The sequence below is a fragment of the Puma concolor genome, chromosome B3 (assembly GCF_028749965.1).
Source record: "Puma concolor isolate L17-30 chromosome B3, mPumCon1.1.hap2, whole genome shotgun sequence".
NCBI lineage: Eukaryota > Metazoa > Chordata > Mammalia > Carnivora > Felidae > Puma > Puma concolor.
This window is the reverse complement of record NC_141672.1, coordinates 126,126,210-126,144,314: the sequence shown is the minus strand read 5'-3', so window position 1 is coordinate 126,144,314 and position 18,105 is coordinate 126,126,210.

Below are 18,105 nucleotides of genomic sequence, written 5' to 3'. Positions count from 1 at the left end.
GAAAGCCTGCACCAAGCCTCACTGCCCTCAGCCAGCATCCTCATACCTATGTTAGTTAATGGAGCAGCTCAATAGCATCCACCAGGTCTTGTGTCCCTAGAGAGGCCATGTCACCTGCCAAATGAAGTCCAAGCAGGGGAACTTTGTCTTCCCATGTGATGCTGGGTATCTTCAGACCAGCTGTGTGACTTTTGTTATTATACCCACTTGTCATCACTTTTTTGGGACAACTCCCTTTCTGTTAACATGAAAGCTGAATTCATTGACTTCATTGTGTAATTTTTTATGGCTTTAAAATACATGCCCATTCATTTTTACTGCTAACCAGTTCCCCTGGCTTGAAATGATTTTTGGACTCATTCTGATTTAAAAAAAAAATTCTTGACCAGAATTTCAAGGAGAATGATATGAGGTAGGAAAATAAAATCTTCCCATGTCAGACTCCATATAGGCAATGTATGAAATAAGAGTCTAAAGCAGCAACAATAAAAAAAAAAAAAAACTGCATAAAGGTCATAGTTCTAGCAGCCTTGGGCCTTGAAAGACTATGTTGGGGAGAAGCACCTCCCAACCTATGTGGTATATGTAGCATGGATAAGTAACAAACTTGTGTTATGCCATAGATACTTTGGGTTTAGTTTTTTTTAACACAATATAATATAGCCTAACCTAATGTAGAAATCAGAGAATCAGAATACTACAATAACATTAAAACTAAAACATGTGGTATTAGCTTAGCAGTTCATAGTAAGCAATATAGAAACTGATATTTGAGCCCAGAAGATGATCATCTATCTTTGGTGGTGACAAAATATAGAGTTACTCAGCTGTCCTCACTAAGTTGTGAGGTGAACCACATGCTTCCTGAGCCAGCAGCTTGAAGGAACGACTGGGAAATAGAATCTTAGTTCTGAGGTTGGCAGCTATTGCTTACAGTTAGTAAAATATCATAAGAAAGCAGTTAAGAGCAGACCATTTTTAAAGAAGGAAAAATTGTCGGGACAGAAATGATATTTTAAATTATTTTTTAGAGAAAATGGCCAATAAAATCCATTGATTGGTTAACATAACTCACCAAAAATATCAAAAAATTATAGTGTTCCTCCTTTGTGTTCCTGATAAACATACCCCTTCTTTATAATTTATGTTGGAAGGGAAAGCCATGGGGATGAAAACAGGAAGAAACAGTTAATTGGCAAATTCTCCAAGTAATTGCGGGTATGGATACTGGTAAAAGGACCTGATTAGAAGCACATAAATGAAAAGTTTACTGAGTTTAAAAACTTAAAAGTGCTTAAAGTAGTTAAACATTGTCTCTTCAAGAGTTAAATTATTTTCGGGGCGCCTGGGTGGCTCAGTCGGTTAAGCGACCGACTTCAGCTCAGGTCACGGGCTTGCGGTCTGTGAGTTCGAGCCCCGCGTCAGGCTCCGGGCTGATGGCTCAGAGCCTGGAGCCTGCTTCCGATTCTGTGTCTCCCTCTCTCTCTCTGCCCCTCCCCGTTCATGCTCTGTCTCTCTCTGTCTCAAAAATAAATAAACGTTAAAAAAATTTTAAAAAGAAGTACAATTTTAAAAAGAAGTACAAATTTTCAAGAAGTACAATTATTTTCAAAAATGATTTGTCAGCTTCTTATGAGGTAAGTTAGACATACACTTATAATAGGAATTGGCAAACCAATACCTAGTTATTTATTTAACAGAAATGAAAATATATCTGCAGAAAGACCTGTTCACAAATATTCATGGCATTTTTCTTTAAATTAGCCCCAATCCAGGTAAAAACTGAATGTACTTCAACAGGTAAATAGACAAATACATAGTGATGTTTTTATAAAACAGGGTACTACTCCACAATAAAAGGAAAATGCCACATCATAGATGTCTATTAAAGACATATGCTAAAAAAAAAAAGGTTAGAATAGAAGATAACATATTGTGATTCTACTTCTTTAAAACTGTAGAAAGAAAAAACTCAAACTAGTGAAATAAAGACTGTTCATGAAGTCATAGAGCCCAGTGAAATACCTAAGGTCTCACTTTTATATAAAGTTTTATATAAGCTAGGAAAGAGAAAAGGTGGTAGTGAATATAACAAGGAGCACCCCCACCCTCAGAAAGACATTTCCTCATGATTCTATCCAGGATCTTTATTCAGCTTTTATCCTTTTCTGAGATCACTGCATGGGAAGATATATTTTTATTTTTCTACCAGCTCTTCTATATCACCAATTGCCACATTTGCCTCATATATATATATTCATTACATATGTATGCATTATATATTATATATTCATATATTATTTAGTGTGCAATCACTCAGATTAGAGGAGGCAGAGGTCAGCACTCATAGGGGTGGGATGGCTGGGATTTATGAAATATAGTAATAAAAGAAAGAAAAATATGCAGGAAAAAACCTCCAGAAATCTGCATAATTGTCCCACTAAGTCTGTTGCTAATCCATGAATATGTGGACAAAGAACAACCATACAGCTGTAACCTGAATAAATCCTAAACATGCAGAGCTGGAGAACATTCCAGTGCAGACCAGGCAGATTGGAATGACTTTAATGAAAAGACGTTCAGCGGAAAACCCAAAAAGACTGCTTATTAGACATAGGACCAAACTCCCTCTAGAGTGAAAGCAACTCAAGACCTGCCCTGAAAATGTCTGAAAACAAGCTTCAAAATTATTGAAATGATTTACAAATTACTCAGTTGCCTATCAGAACAAAGCCCAGCAGAATCCAGATAATCAACACTGAAATATTCAAAATCACTAAATATGACAAGTAGCAAGAAAATGTGACCCATAACTAGAATTAAAAAAAATATCAGTCAAAGCAGACTGAGAAACGATGGGACTAGCAGACAAGAATTTTAAAATATATAATAAATGCTGTTAATAACTCTTTTTATTCACAGATGGTATGGTAGTATATATATAAAATCCTAAGGAATCTATAAATATCCACTAGAATTAAGCAGTGATTTTAGCACGATGTTGGGCAAAAGTTCAAAATAGAAAAATTAATTGTATCTTTTATTTACTACCAGCCATCCATTTGAAAGTAAAACTTAGAAACAATACCATTTATAACACCAAAAAACTTAAATCAGGATATATTTTAACAAAATATTTGCAAGACTTTTACAGTGAAAACTATAAAACATTGACTTGAAAATCTAAAGAATCTAAATAAATGGAAACATATAGCATATTCATGAACAGAAGGTCAATATTGTTAAAATATAAAGTTGTCTTCAAGAGTATATGTATATAAAACACAAATCAAATCAAAATCACACCAGGCTTTTTTAAAAGTTTTTATTTAAATTCCATTTAGTTAACATACAGTGTAATACTAGTTTCAGGTGTACAATATAGTGATTCAACACTTCCATACATTTCCTGGTACTTATAACAAGTGCACTCCTTTATCCTCATCACCTATTTAACCCATCCCCCACCCCCCTCCAAACTGGTAACTATCAGTTTGTTCATTATAGTTAACAGTCTGTTTCTTGGTTTGCCTTTAATTCTCCTTTCTTTTCCCCTTTTCTTCTATGAGATATCACCTCACACCTGCCAGAATGGCTAAAATCAACAACACAAGAAATAACAGGTGTTGGTGAGGATATGAGGAAAGGGGAATCCTCTTACATTATTGCTAGGAATGCAAACTGGTGCAGCCACTCTGGAAAATAGTATGGAGATTCCTGAAAATGTTAGAAATACCCTAAAATCCAGCAATCACACTACCAGGTATTTGCCTGAAGAATACAAAAATACTAATTCAAAGGGATACATGCACCCTGATTTTTATATCAGCATTATCTACAAGTAGCCAAATTATGGAAAGAGCCCAAGTGTCCATCGACTAATGAATGGATAAAGATGTGGTATGTATGTATATCTATGTGTAGATGTATGTGTGTATCTATATATATCATCTATCTATTATGGAATATTACCCATATTATTTTTATAAAAGAATAAAATCTTTCCATTTGCAATGATATGGAGCTAAAGAGAGTATTATGTTAAGTGAAATAAGACAGAGAATGACAAACAATTTCACTAATATGTGGAATTTAAGAAACAAAAAAAAATGAACAGGCTTTTTGCAGAACATAACAGTCTAATTTTGTTTGGATATGCAAAGGACCTACATTAGCCACAAAAGTTTTGAAAAAAAAATAATCAAAGTTGGAGTATTCTCACTGATTTCAAGTTACCATACAGCTAGCTTTCATTGGTCTAAGGATAAACATATAACTTGATGGAATTGTTTGGAGAGTTGAAATTTAATTCAACTATGGAGTCCTGAGAGTGCTGGGTACAACAATACAAGAGACCACATAATGTATAGCAGTTTTTATATTGGGCCTTTCAACAGAAATATGTTGCCCAGGCCTGCAAATATGAGCTTTTTTCTTGGGAATAAAGTATTTATCATGTACCTAGAGAGGGGGGCAAAATGAGAGACAACAGACAAGATGGGAAGGATATTTAAGGATCAAGTGCATCTTTACAGAGTAGTATGGGCACCTTCTTAGCACTTGTATTTCTCTATTGATAGAAGCCACACTAAACAGGACAGAGATTAATGAGAGGTAAAGAGAAGTTCCACTACTGGTTCATCATTCCTGCCTATTCTTCCATCCATATTGATTGTACTGATTTGTATTTTTCTTATCTAAAGGGTCAAGCTTAGGGGCACCTGGGTGGCACAGTTGGTTAAGGGTATGACTCTTGATTCTGGCCCAGGTCATGATCTCAGGATCATGAGACTGAGCACCGCATAGGGCTCTACAATGACAGGTGGAGCCTGCTTGAGATTCTCTCTCTCTCTCTCTCTCTCTCTCTCTCTCTCTCTCTCTCTCTCTGTTTCTCTCTCTCTCTTTTGCTCTTGCTCCCTCTCTCTACCTCTGCTCCTCCCCCACTCACACTCTCTCAAAATAAATAAATCAACTTTAATAAATAAATAAACAAATAAATAAAAGCACAAGCTTAGATTGATTATCATTTCATTTATGTGGCCCACTTTGAACACTATCTGTACAGATTTAAATATGTAGTATTTTTTTATTGGGTTACTGGGTACTGTTATTTTATTGGGGTGCAGACTTTCCTTTCCCTATAATTAACTTCAGTATTTTTGTGGCTTAATGAGTGGAGAAAAAAAAGAGCCCAGAATTTGGCAAGGAGTAAGCTTGGAAGTGAGTAATGGCTTCATAAAGATGTAATTAAGAAAGCAGATGTGTCTTAGGAAGCTTTGCCCAGATCTGAGAAATGTGAGCAGTGCTCCCAGTCAGCTGCTTGTCAGCTGGTTTATGTTCTGACACTGTAGGGACTGAGTTAGGATGTAGGGACTGACAGGATTCTATGAAAACTTTCTTGCTCAATGATCAGCAACTCTGGCTACATGAAACTCTGAGCTGTTAGGGTTGGACATAGATATTGAGAGATCCTAAAGTAGATATTTAGTGATTAACTCATGATATAAGACATTGAACCTGGAGATTCACATGATTTTTAGGATGATTCTGGTGGCAGAAAAATATAATTACATTTCTTTGAGCTGTGGGCTCTTCCGGCTATATTTCACTGTTCAGACTTCTAGACCTAGATACTATTGATTAATAAGAATATACTCCAGATCCTCAAATCTTAATTCATTATTTGTTATAAGAAATTATATTTGAAGTTTGATTTTGGGGAAATGATTAAAATATGGCTTAAAGAGATATCAGGCTTGAAGTTTCCTTTATGTACCAGGAAATTTCTGGAGTCTACACAAAAGGCCAGTTATTCTAAGACTTTCATGGCAACCACTATGGGAGCACTACTGTCTCCTCATAACATAGAACCCACTTGGCTCACTGATCCTCAGTCTCTACCTGTCTAGTCACTCTGTGATCAAATATGAGCATGGTTTTACATCAAGCTTCTGCCCTCTTACCTGTCCTTACATGTGAATTGGACATAGAGAGCACCCATGCTGGATAACATCCTTAGGGAATGTGACAGTTGAATGGAAAACACATTGCACATTATGATGAAAGGTGTTTAATTAAAGTGGAATGAGACAAAGAAAGAACATGAAGTATTATGGAAACAAAATTCTTACTAAATAAAATGGAAAAAAAAGTTTTCCATGATTTAAGCCTTGAATAGAATTGATGCTGCATTTTCCTGAGGAGTGAGGTCAGCACTTGGAGACTGTAGATGCTTTATGAATGATAAATGGAAAGAACAGCAATCTCTAAGGGAAAAACAAAAACAAAAACTGTGTTTTCTGTCTGTTGCTTTCCTTTTTCCAGGTCCCCAGTTCCCTGAAGAATGTTCTGCTTAAATCTGGGAATATAGTTTAGAGATATAGTTTAGGTAGTTTAGAGGTATCTGTTTATTAATGCAAAGAACAATATTTTATGTTCTTCACAAGGGTGGTCAGTCATGTGACCCCGAGGTTTTATTCCTCAGACCACAGGGGTTCTGAAAGAGAAGGTATGAGTGGAGAGGTGAGCAAGCAACACTCCATGTAGGAGCATTGTCTTTTGATCCCACACCTTTTTCCTGGCCCTCTCCAGATTATTCATTTCTCCTATGTCCTTCTTTTATTTTTTAAATTTTTTAACGTTTATTAATTTTTGAGAGACACAGAGAGATGGAGTATGAATGGGGGCAGGAAAGAGAGAGGGAGACACAGAATCCAAAGCAGGATCCAGGCTCTGAGCTGTCAGCATAGGCCTGACGCGGGGCTCAAACTCAAGAACCATGAGATCGTGACTTGAGCTGAAGCTGGACGCTTAACTGACTGAGCCACCCAAGTGTCCCAACTATGTCCTTCTTTTAGATGGATGCATGGAGAGGTAGTTTCTCTCTCTTCTCCCCATACACCACCCCAAAACTCATGACATCTTTTTTTTTTTTTTTTTTTAATTTTTTTTTTCAACGTTTATTTATTTTTGGGATAGAGAGAGACAGAGCATGAACGGGGGAGGGGCAGAGAGAGAGGGAGACACAGAATCAGAAACAGGCTCCAGGCTCCGAGCCATCAGCCCAGAGCCTGACGCGGGGCTCGAACTCACGGAGCGCGAGATCGTGACCTGGCTGAAGTCGGACGCTTAACCGACTGCGCCACCCAGGCGCCCCGTTCTCATGACATCTTTAATGCAATTTTCTGGTAGCTCTATGTAGTGGGATGTCCTGACATGTATTCAGAGAAATGTTCCTGTTTGGTCTTTCCTGAATACTCTGAACTCTGTTTAGAGCTTCGGACCAGTCCGTGTGCTTCTCCTAGTGTTTTAAGAAAACCAACTTGAGGTTATGCTTCAGGCCATAGCCAAATATCTCTTATTGGAAGAAATCTCCTGCAGATAACAAAAAACTGAATAAATGTATTTGGTTTCAAGTATGTAAATATAAACATCTATATGTTTTTAATTATTTCATATGAATTGTGTATTGATGCAGTGATGTAAATATCATTAATATTTTAATAATAATATATTGTTCTAATATTGCAATATATTGTTAAAATACTTTAAAATATATTCTTTTTTAAGTTTATTTATTTATTTTGAGAAAGAGAGAGAGAGTACAGCTTGGGAGGAAAAGTGAGAGAGGGAGAATCCGAAGAAGTATCCACACTCTCATGCAGAGCCTGATACAGGGCTTGAACTCACAACCATGAGATCACGACCTGAGCCAAAATCAAGAATCCAATGCTTAGTCAACTGAACCACACAGGTGTCCCTAAAATATATTCTTTAAAATGTGTAATATAAATAATTTTAAATAGAAGAAAATGTAAAAACAACTCTGAAATCACTGGAGAGCAATAAAAAGTGAGCAGATACTGGAGCGGAGTTGACAGTTGGTTACGGGGGTATGGTGGTAGGTGAGTTTCCCATTGTTTTATGGTTTTTAGCCCAAGGGAATTTCCAAGTCCCTTCCCATGAAGGGAAGCTAAAATTCCAAAGGAAAAACCAAGACAGAAGTTTTACTGGTATGAAAAATCAGAGGATAGAGTTTAGGGCAATCATATAAGCTAGAAAATAAGGACAAGGTCTCAGAAAGGGGAGAGTCAGAGAGAGGGCTAAATCCTGTTTGTACACTCTTCTAGCTCTCTGGATGACCCCTGAAATAGGCACACAGTTAAGACTCTAAGCAATCTAGCTAAGACCTGAACTGAAACCACAGTTCCCACCAGCAGCAGGGGAGATGGAATTTGTCACTATTGGTCCACCAAATGAACAGCCTGCTTTAAAAAAAATACATATGTAGATTAACTGTTCACAAAAACATCACAATCAAGACTGTTTATAATGTATCATTCAAAATGTCTAGGACGCAGCCCACAATTATTCAACATCTGAAGGAATAGGAAAATGTGATGCACACTCAAGAGCAAAGACAATAAACAGTGACCAAATAAACTCTGAGGATATGTCAAATCCCCTTTGGAATGGCTAGGATGCTGATTGTGACAATAATAAAGAAAAGGCCTAACAATTTACTTCAGGCACCCTGAAAAATAAGCATTACATCAGGTATGAAGGTTTTGGGTACAGAAGTGTGAGCTTTGATCTGTCAGCCCCATTGCTCATTCAAAGCTCTTCATCTCCAGAAGCCTTGACTAACTGGAGTCTATGCCATAAGACTTAGTACTGCATGAAGTGGCCAGGTGGAAACCAGAATGTTTTAAATGGAGGATGTCTGAAAGAATTAATGCTCTTTCCTGCACCTGGTTACAGAGAGGATTGAGGGTGTATGGTTGGTCAGTGGTAGGCAAGTTGAAGGAAAGAAGGAAGGGGGATCTTTATGCTTGGAGGGATCTTTGTCAAGCATGTGTTTTCTTGATACAGCATTCAAGATATTACCAGCACCCTTGCCTGGGCACCCTCCTGATGTCTGGGAGAGAGGTAGTAGAGGGTTCTGGAGCAGATGGCTCTGTGTGTGTGTGTGTGTGTGTGTGTGTGTGTGTGTGTGTGTCTGTATGTTTTTTGCTTGTGGTGTGGTGTGTGTTTCCTGGCTTATCCATTTGCCTGAGCTTATGGCCCCTAAGTTTTTTGATTGTTTGTTTCTTGCTTTGTTTTTGCTGGTGCATTTGCATTTGGTTTTATTTTAAGAAAAGTACGGAAAATGCACACTGTAAGTGTAACTTTAATATTTTTTTCACAAGGAGAACACACCTCTGTGTATATAGCACCCAGATCTAGATAAATAACATTACCAGCATCTCAGAAGCTCCTGTGATCTTGATTATCCCTACCTCCTTCCTGTCATTGTCTTTCCATAAATTGTTTTTAATGTGCCCCCAGCACAGAAAGAGGGGATTCCCCCCCACCCCCAGTCATTGAATGGGTACCCTGACCATGCAAATCTGGAAGGGATCCAGTCAGTAGTCACAGAGGATAAAAAATGCACCCTGATAAACATGGAAAATAAGAACAGCTGTCTCTTTCATTAGAGTACTCAAAAGATAGATGATGAGATGATTCTGAAAGGCTGAATTAACTGAACAACAGCAAAACAAACAAAAATCCCATATCTGCACCTGAGCACCTCCATTCCTCTCTAACAAGAGGCCTAAATTAGAGGAGCATGGACTGGGATGGGGTTGGGAGGGACTGCAGATGGGTGTCAAACTCTGGTATAATCCAGGAGGTTCTAATTGCATCTGTCTGAGGAAATCTGGCGTTGAAAGCCATTTTCCTACAGTATCCACACCCTTTCAATAAAGCTAACGTCAGGCTTCAAAAAAAAAAAAAAAAAAGGGTTGCCAAGGGGAGCAGAAGGTACCCAGCCCCCACCCTCAGTACAGGGAGTGGTCCTTCTGGAGCCTGCGCAGTTGCCTTGGTGCAGTGCAGGGGTGTCTTCTGCACCTGCGCCAGTTCTTGTAGGGAGGGAGCAGAAGGGGGCTCCAGAGGTGGAGTGTTGGTGTTTTCTCCCCCGCTTAACTCCTACCTCTCCCTTGAGCTCATGGTAGCTAATGCATTTTCTATTCTTACTATCAAAGACAAAGTGTGGCTCCTGCTAATTACTCTCAATATGCCCCCTGAGATGTCTGCCTGAATATAACTGAATTTGGGTTTTCACATGCGCTAAGTGGGGCCCTGGTGTGGAGCTTTGAGGGGAAGTCAGCAGAAGGTTTCCCAGTAGGAAAATAAAAAGAAGCTGGGGTATGACAAAGGGTGAATGATGAGCTGGGGGGGGGGGCAGGGTATGACTTTATACAGCTCAGATTTTGTTGTTGTTGTTGTTAATCAGAGCCATGAAAAATGCAGGGAAAAAAGACTGAAGGAAACCTATCTGAAGAGGTCTGGAAGACTAGGAGTATATTGGGGTGTGGGTGAAGATAAAGATTCTGGGTGGGCAGGGTCTGCTGCATTTCAAGTCTCTGGGGCAGTGACACATGTTCTTTAGATTTAACAACGTGAACGTTAGCAGAGACTTAGCATGAGTCTTTCGGTGGAGAGATAAGAACAGAAACCTCTTAAAAGCAAACTGGAAAGTGAATGTTCCAAGACCCCTTCTCTCCCTATCCTATCTCTCTTCTGAAAGGCTCCAGAACATCATTTCCAAAACAGACTCCTAGAAGAAACTTACTAACCTTAAGTGAACATTCTCCTGCTAACTCCCAGTGATCCTGAGGGAGTAGATTGGAAATCTCTGACATTTTTCGGTGGCTTTAAAGACATACCATACCAGCTCTATTCTTGACATGGCAAAGGGCCCAGGGTAGGCTTCATGGATGGATAGGTCCAGCTGGAGGCCTAAATAGCCCCAAGTCCCTATGGTAGATATTTCTGTGTTTGGGTGGCACTGGAGAGGTGGGAGAACCATTGGAAGCTAATGATACAGTGATCCTCAAACTCATATTTTAAAAATATTTGGTCAAGGTTTATTTTGGTGAGGGTGATCAAAAACCATTCTAGATTAGAAAAAAATGCAACTACATGTCCATTGTTTAATACAAGGAATGTATTATATGTTCCAAAAATTCTGTGACACTTCAATTGTTTAGAAATACTTATTTCACAAATGTTCTCTTTTAAAAATACTTTTTAATGATTTTTAATTCATTTTTAGAAAGAGAGAGAAAGCAAGTGAGCAGGGAAGGGCAGAGAGAGGGAGAGAGAGAATTCCAAGCAGGTTCCACACTGTCAGCACAGAGTCCGACGTGGGGCTCAAACTTAAGAACCATAAGATCATGACCTGAGCTGAAATCAAGAGTGGTATGCTTAACTGACTGAACCACCCAGGCACCCCTATTTTACAAATGTTTATAACTTTTTAAACTTGCTTGTGACCAACTTAAAATTCCTGCAGATAAATGTAACAAAATGTTTTTTTTTATCTCATTCTTCATCTCCTCCTTTCTCAATCTCTAATTTTATTTCTTAAAGAATTTTTAAAAATAAAATTTCCTTACAATCACATAAGATAATAAAATGTTTGGTAAATAAAATGATTTGTTTATTCTCAGTTGACATTATTTGCTTCCAGAATTTCAGTTCCCTTGTACCCTGAGCTCTGACAAATGTCTGCTGGTGACTGCAGGGAAATAGTATATGTTTGGTTATATTGTTGTAGAATAGCAACATGGGCATATAAATTGCCCATACACATGTTTAATTCACATGTGGCTATGGTTTGAATTTTCATATAATTTGCAGGTTTTCACATTGCCTTTTGAATATTTCTGTGTACACTTAAACACAAATTTAAACTGTTTTCTAACTCATCACTCATTTTGTAGTTTCTTCGAAATAATCAATTAGAAAAACTCTAAATTGAGACCTGCAGGTACCAGCAGTCAGAAGTTCTACAACAACAGCAACAACAAAACGCTTACAACAGATTTTTCACATTGAGTAAAAACAGCTAAATTTAGGATAATTTGAGGGAATATTTTTGAATTGATCATTATTGTCATATAAAAAAATAGTGTTTGTTTTTGTAGAGAGAGACACACACAGAGCATGAGCGGGTGAGGGGCGGAGACACTGGGAGACACAAAATCTGAAGCAAGCTCCAGGCTCCGAGCTGTCAGCGTCTAGCTTGACACAAGACTCAAATTCACGAACCACGAGATCATGACCTGAGCTGAAGTTGGATGCTTAACCCACTGAGCCACCCAGGCTCCCCCACTCTGGTCATTTTAAAGTCTATTATTTTCAAAGTCTATCATATCAAGAGTCTTTTTTGTTTGTCTAGTTTTTTGTTTGTTTGTTTTGGGGGATGGACATTTTTTGAATGCAAAATGTGTCAGCACATCCCACATGAATTTCCCCTTTTGGCTCACTTCTGTAGATTCTAACCGAACAGGTCCTGAGGAGTGAATCCCAAACACATCCAAATCTGCTGCTTTAATATGATCTTCATTCACTCTTGAGGGATCTGTTGGGATAGTCTTTACCAATCAGGTTACAGCGCCACCTGGCATTCAAAACAGGGAACCCTGGGCAAGAAGCAAACTGCTTCAAAAATCCCGAAGAATTGCAGGGGGGAAAGGTACTGAATTGATGGAGGGGTTAAAAAAAAAGACTCAGAAAAAGTGCAGAGGGGATAAGAACATAGTGATGAAGGAGGTGAGTGGAGCAGGAATTTGTAAATAACAAAACTAATTCATAGTTACTGCAAACATTCAAACATTGTAAGGCGTATAAACAAACATATTAATGAGTCCTATGCCAAATTTCTGTTTCATTTAACTTAATAGATGCAATCACTGTTAAAAATTGACCAGTAACTATAAGGGATTTATGCCTATACCAATATACTGAAAAATGTCTGCATAAATACACATGTTGCTTTTAATTACTTTTGGAATTGTTATTTTACAAATATCAGATGATTTTTCCATATAACCATATATAGATCTTTCATTTTTCTGTCAGATGTTTGATTTCCAATAACATATGCACCTTTTTTGTGAGCCATCTATGTATACATAATAAAAACATCTCTAATTTTTCCACCATCACAAACAATGTTGTGGTGGACATACTTACTCCTCTTCTTCTTCTTCTTTTTTTTAATCTGTTTTTAAATAGTTTTTAGTGTAAGCACATTTCACATTTTTCAAGATATTAAAAATATATGCCCTAGAAGAGGCTTTTCTGAGGTCACATGAACAGAGCAAAGGCTCCAGAGTAGTCGTGTCCTGATCTCAAAAAGGGAATGCTGACTCCTGCCAATCTCCTTGCTCATTCTAGGCAACTAATCCCTCGAAGCCCTCCTTGGCTATGGGACAGGGGTGGACTTCTGAGGACAGACTATGTGATTCTGATGAGTAGAGACCAAAATATTCAAACTGAGGCAACTGATTGTAAAGTTGAAGCCTTCCAGGGAAAACAAATTTCATGTCCAAATGTGTACGCATTTTGTACTAGGGAAGCAAGTTTGGCAAGCATCGTTTGGATCGGTTTATTGAGGCAGGAGGAAGACAGCAGCAAGCAGTAAGAGCAAATCTCTCTATTCTGGGGCTTTCTAGTGCCTGTACACGTTTCTTGCTTCTTTACAACATCTTATTGTGCTCACACTATCCTTTTTGCTCACAACTCAAAACAGGGCTTGGGAAGATTATTTGTGAGCCTCCTAATTTTGCTATGCCCCTTTTTTCTCTTGTTATTTACTTCTCCCACTAACTTCATGGTTCCTAAACTGTCTTTTCATTTTATGTCTTACTCCTGAGACCTAAATATTCATCCATTTATTCATTCATTTAATTAATATTTGTTGAATACCTACTATATATTGAGTACTTTCCAGGGGCTTGAGATACATCAGTGTAAAAAACCAAAGCTCCCTGCTTTAGTGAAGCTTACAATTATAATTTATATTACACATTTATATAGTATGTATAATTATATAGGGGTAAAAAGGTGATGAGTACATTGGGGGAAAAACACACATGTATCAAAGTAAGATGAGTTGGTAGGCTTTGCTGCAAAGTGCAAGTTTCAAAAGTAAATAAGGTGGTTGGGAAAAGACTCAAAAAAGTGAATTTGGATCAGAGATTTGAAGGAAGTGAAAGAGTTAATCAAGCAGGAGCAGAGTGGGGGTTGTTCTAAGCATAGAGCAAAAGACCTCTAAGAGAGCTCATTTGTCAGGGGAATGGCAAGGGGGGCCCTGTGGCTGGAGTGCAGCTGAAGTCAGAAGGGTCATTCATAGCCATTCATAGTGTTTAGGAGACTGTGGCTTCCACTGAGTGCAGTAAGCAGCCATTGCAGGGGCTTGAACAGAGGTTGTACAGAGTCTGAGTCATCCTGCTTTATTGATGATTATGGGCTGGAGGAGAGGAAAAGGAAGAAGCAGGAAGACATGCACGGAGACTACTACAGTACCCAAATGAGAGATGTTAAGGATCTAACCAGGTTTCACCTACATGTTATGTTATGTTATGTTATGTCTATCTCCTATTCAGTCTGATGAAACTACGAAGTTATGTGGGTCCCTGATAGAAGACGAAAGGGGTAATGTGTTCAGGTTGTCTGTAATGTTTGAGTATGAAAAAATGCTGTACCTTAGGAAGTGTTGAACTAATATTAGAACTAAAAGCTTTGTTGCTGTGCTGTCTCAGATCTCTGCCGCCCAAGGAAGTCTTCCCTATATGGGGCTCTATCTTGGGGCAGGATGCTAATGGTTTCTCAGTCTATTAAAGAAATGTGGTTCTTAGACTGAGAACAAAGGCATAGTGAAGGGCAGGGTGCGACTTTGAGGGCAGATGTGGGGGAGGGGCCAGTAGGGAGGCATGCTTCCCCCACCTCTCCTTTTCCTGCTTTAGATCTCTGGTTCCAAATGGACTCTTCTCCCCTTAACGGAACTGCAGAGTCACTAGGCCCTCTTCTCTCCTACTATCCTGATTTCCTGTACTTGTGACATAGAGCTTTCAGAAGAAGCTCTGAGCCTCATTGATATAGGTATATAGATTTTATAACAACTGATAACAACATTCTATAATTTAAGAGGCAGACAAAATGTAAAGGTCAGTTGTGGGCTTCCTAACATGCCATCTGCCATCTGAAGGCTGCAACAGTGATTAGTTTTAAAGAATAAGAGTGAATTGAGAATCTCAGTGTAAGACAGCCCTGATTTCAGAAATCTGAGCTTATCTGACCCCGGGCCGCTGTTAGATCACTGCCCTATTCTGAACTCTATGGGACTGGGGACAGGGACTGGTATCTAGGTTATGTCGCAGTACAAGAATGTTTATGTCGCATCTGTATTTGACAACACTTCTCCTAGGACCACCATTCTGCAGCCCTTCATCCCTTAGGCCAAGTCTAGTGTCAATCACCTAGAAGAGGAGGTGGGAGGAGATGGGTGGAGACCAGCTCACAGCCCTGAAAAGGAGGGGGCTCCTGGCGCTTGCGCACTTTTTTTTCACTGCACTGCAGGGGTCCCTTCACACAGGAAGGGGGTTTTTGGCACATGCGCACTCTTGATCCACTGCAGGGCCAGCTTCACGCGGGGAGGGGGCTTCGTAGAGCATGCGCACTCTTTTTACAGCACTGCAGGGCCAGGTTTGCGGCTGCGCAAGTTTGGCACCTTCCAGAAAGCTCGAGGGCTGGGCGGGGGAGATAGCGAAGGATGTTGGCTTGGCATTCTCTCCTGCTCCTCCCTCTGCTGGAGCTTACAGCCCCCAAGTGTTCATTTTGTGACATGTTACTGCATCAACAGACCACAACAGATTTACATAGGGATTGCCCCTTTCTGGTCTCTGACAGCATATAAGTGGGTTATTGTAAATTGGAAATGAACTATGAGAGTCACTGAGTAGGATTAGAGTCAAGTAACAAACCCTAATTTTGGAAAGAGAGCAGCTGCGTGAAAGCAATTTGTGCAGTTTGGCAGGCTGGAGGTGAGTGGGCCCAAAGAAGTCTCACCTCAGCAACTGAATCCCCTGTTTATCAGCCTCTCTCTCCCTGGGACTGTACTCCCAGAAGCCACGGATGATTGAACAAAGAGTGCTTTCCATACCAGCAGCAGCAGCACTGTGAACTTGTTAAAAATGCAGATTCTCAGCTGCAGATCCCCAGTCCCTTCAAGCTGAAAATGGAGTATTTAAACATTGGCCAGCCAGAGTGCTGAGAGACTGTGGTGGAAACAGCCCAAGGAAAACTAGGAATTTTACCCCCATCCCCGCCACCCCCAAACCCCGGCCTGCTAGAACTAAGCTGTATCTGCCGCTTTGGGGAAGGAATGGGGCGAGAGAGGTGGCACAGGCTGACAACTTCTGAACTTCAGTGGGTCTTCCTGATGGATGTGTTTCATTCATGCAATATGGCACCCACACTGGGTCCCATGTACCTCATGGCTGTGTCCTGAGAATTTGGGGGGGGGGCGGAATCTTTTAAGAAGAGATGCTAATTTTTTTAAGGCTTTTTACTGCCTATTTGTCCTTCTAGGATACTAATGATTAATCACCTATTTTCTGGTCATTTAGCTGAGGAAAAGACTTAAATATGGCACTTTACATTTTGTCCCAATTTGTCCACTAAATACCTTTCCAAATTTCATGGAAGGGTGAAGGGTATCCAGTGGTTGAATTTGTAATGGGACATAAACAGTAATGTGACAAGGGGTGAGTTATGAGTTTGCAAGGGCTTAAGGATGTCTTATACACTACATTTGAGTGAAAGCAATGACTTAGAAAATCATAAACATTTCTCATATTAATATTCAAATCTTTTAATCCTCTTATTGTATGTAGGCAATAATGAAAGTAGAGATTGTTTCTCCCATAGTGTGTGTAACAGTTACTTCTGCTGTCCTAGGAACTTTCTTGCCCATATCCATGCCTATACAACCTGGCACTAATGGACACATATAAGTGAAAAGAAATGCAACATTCCTCTGTGTTCAGAGGAGTCTTCTCAGCATGGGAATTATCTTCCATTGTTGTGCTGCTTTGTTTTGTTTCAACTGGACATCTATGACCGAGCCCTCACGTTAGTGTGATTTGGGGACAGACTCTTATATGCCCATTAGGACACATGCAAACACAAAGGATCATCATATAATTAAGACATTCTCCTGGTTTGTATGGACCTTATATCTTCCTGAACTTCCTTAAAGTTCTCACCTCCATTCACCACAGAGTCTTTCTCACCATAAGATGTTGTCCTGTCTCTGGTGAACAGAAAAGACAGTGAGCCCAAGTCCCTTATGCTTTCCAGGTCCAATTGTGTTTTTCTCTTCCATGGATCCTTACATATTCCCTCAGCCCACAAAACTCTCTTTCAAGTCTGGTAGATGAAGTAGCTTAGCTTTCCTCCCTGCTTTTGACTGAGGTGTTTTTGCTTTATCATTAAATCCTCTCTCTCATATAGGGTGTAGGTTTTTGGAAACAGAAGCTGAGAAGACTTGAAAAATATTACAGCTTTGATCCCTGCTGCATTCCACATTAATTTAACATGCAGAGATATGGCTATCTCCTTGAATTGAGGAAATGAAGGGAAAACTATGAGGAAGAATAAAATAGATTAGTATCCCAAAATATTTTCTGCTATTGATAGGTTTTTGCAGTAATCCAAGAAGGAGATAAAGTTGCTTGAATTATCTTGGTGATGAAAAAGTACATAGACTTGAGTTATATATTTCCACATAGATATGTGGAATTTGGCAGAGGTGAATGGGTGGAGGGATTGGAGGGATTTAATCATCAAGAAATAGGAAGGATAATCTAGGTGTTTGGTCTAAGTAGCAGCTAATAATAAGGATAACACCACTTATTGAGATATAGAACAATGGAATAGGAGTCTGTTTTGGGAGGAAAAAAGTGGAGCTCAATTTCTGATTTTTTATGTATAAGAAAAAATCTGTGAAAATTCAAGGGGATTTAAATTTAGCTGTAGATCATTGTATGTGGAGTTTAAATGGAGTCTGAGGTGGAGATAAAAGCATGGACTCATACCTACAGTGAAAGCCAATTGATAGCAAAAATCTATCAGTTTTTGTTGTGCCCATACTTAGTGTCTTAGAGGAGTAGTCATTCATTATTTAAATTATCTTCGTTTGCTTGAGATTGTGAGAAATAGTTTTATTTTTCAATTCAGCATATTCACATCCATTTTGTGTTTCTCCTAAAT